Source organism: Plecotus auritus (assembly GCF_963455305.1).
Source record: "Plecotus auritus genome assembly, chromosome: 1".
NCBI lineage: Eukaryota > Metazoa > Chordata > Mammalia > Chiroptera > Vespertilionidae > Plecotus > Plecotus auritus.
The window spans coordinates 81,824,624-81,826,782 of NC_137770.1; the positions used below are offsets into that span (position 1 = coordinate 81,824,624).

General features: G+C 41.0%; 1 pseudogene across 1 annotated transcript; it reads right to left on the reverse strand.

Moving 5' to 3' along the window:
- Window positions 1-1,647: 1,647 nt before the first annotated feature.
- On the reverse strand, window positions 1,648-2,159 carry LOC308247589 (non-histone chromosomal protein HMG-14-like; annotated as a pseudogene). The gene has a single exon. The product of its transcript is annotated as a non-histone chromosomal protein HMG-14-like (transcript).

Below are 2,159 nucleotides of genomic sequence, written 5' to 3' on the forward strand. Positions count from 1 at the left end.
TCACCCTCTAGTGGAGTGACTCGCTGACTTTTCCGTCCCCTTTGCTTTTATTTACTAGAATATATATTTGCCCTTTTGTAAAGCAAACACACATATTAAAGGTAAGGTTTGGTAAACAATAAAATATCAGGTTAGGAGATTGCCTTCAGCCATCATTGTCTCGACAGAACAATCAATGCATAGCTTTTAGCCTTTGCTAAAGCCCAAAGGTCCATCAGCCTCTGACAGACCTCTCACATTTATTATGCTAACTACTTGTTGGTCTTTGCCTCCAGCAAGATGGGAACAAAAGGATTTAGAAATTTCTTGCTTTCTTCCTGTCATGCCTAAATGTCTAAAACCTTCACCAACCTCACCATTCTTTCATTCCTTGACATAAAGACACCTTAATTCTGGGTTCTCTTAACATGTATTTTCAGAAGCTATAAGGTGTTAAGTCTGATCAAATAATTGAATCAAGCCCCGCCCCCCACCCAGAACTGACCTTTAGACCATGTTACAACCAATATTCCCTTTTGCTTAGACCACATTTCACTTGCTAAGACCACATTCCTCTTGCTAGGCCATTATCTTTCCCCTCAGGACCCATCCAGAGAATTCTCTGCCCAGAAAAAGCCCACCTAGAGTCCTTTAAAATCTCCGACACCCTGTCCATGGGTGCTGGCACCATTTTGGGGCTCAGTTCAGCTGTTTTTTCAGATGACTTAATAAATTCATAATTCTTTTTTTTCTTTCATAATTGAGATTTTATTGTTTTGAGGATCAGTACACAGACATTTCAATTTGTACACAATTCTTAACATATGTACCAAAAATGTAAAGTCATGTAATTGTGATTCTTTTCTAAACAGTTATTCTAGTGACTTTTCAGCTTAAAATTTAGAGGCTAACTTTCCTTAATAGAGTATCAAGTACCAGTATCTTCAAATGTTGATACGCTGTTACATCAAAGTTCCACTAATACACAATTTAATATCATATATACTACATAATCAAATTTTCAATCTTTCACAGCACATTGACAAAGTTACTAGGAAAACTGGACTACCACACCAAAGATGTTACAGATTCACAAAATTCTGACAGGGAGAGCCAAGATCAAGGAGTGGTTTTCTTTTTTTTTTTTTAATATATTTTTTTATTGATTTTTTACAGAGAGGAAGGAAGAGTGATAGATAGTCAGAAACATCGATGAGAGAGAAACATCGATCAGCTGCCTCTTGCACACCTTCTACTGGGGATGTGCCCGCAACCAAGGTACATGCCCTTGACCGGAATCGAACCTGGGACCCTTCAGTCCACAGGCTGACGCTCTTCCACTGAGCCAAACCAGTTTTGGCAAGGAGTGGTTTTCTTTAGGAAATAATTCTACCAAAAACACGTGAACAGAAGTAATTTAAAATGTTCAAGACATAGCAAACACATGACTGACTCCAAATTGCCATTTAGTATGCTTTGTTTTATAGGATATAAAATTACCCCCATCTATGGAATGTTAAGTTGACACCCAAGACAATCAAAGTCTGCCATATTCAATATCCCACTATTTTCTGGTTGTACCAAAAAATAAACAACCAGCAAATGATTTCAGCTCTTAAAAAAAAGCATTTACACTTTAAAAAATGGGATGAGGTGGAATTCCCTCCTTCTTAAAAATGTTTCTAGAGCTGCTAAAAAACTTGCATTTACAAAATAATTGATAAAAATATTCCTCTGGATTGACAAGAAGGGAGACAGGGACCACTGATAAGACATGGTATATGACATTAATCAGACTTGGCTTCTTTTTCTCCTGCTTCATCTGAGGTTGGACTCACCCCGTTTTTAGTTTCTCCGTTTTCCTCAGGTGGATCTTTAGGTTCCTGGTCAGCCACTTCGGCCTGCTTCCCCTTTGCTCCCCTTTTCCCTTTCGTTTGCACTTTTTTGTCCGCAGACTTACCCTTCCCTGCCTCCTTTTTGGGCTTCGCTTCCACTTTTGCAGGAGCAGGTTTTGCTGACTACCTGGCCGACCTCCTCTTTGGCTCCTCCTTGGCCGCCCCCTCCGCAGAGCTGACCTTCCTCTTGGGCATCGTGGCGGCGGGCCGGGCGCGTGCTGGGTGCCTGAGGGCCATGGCGCGCCTAGTGGCTTGGCGAACCTGGGTTTCCTGGCCGCTACCGCG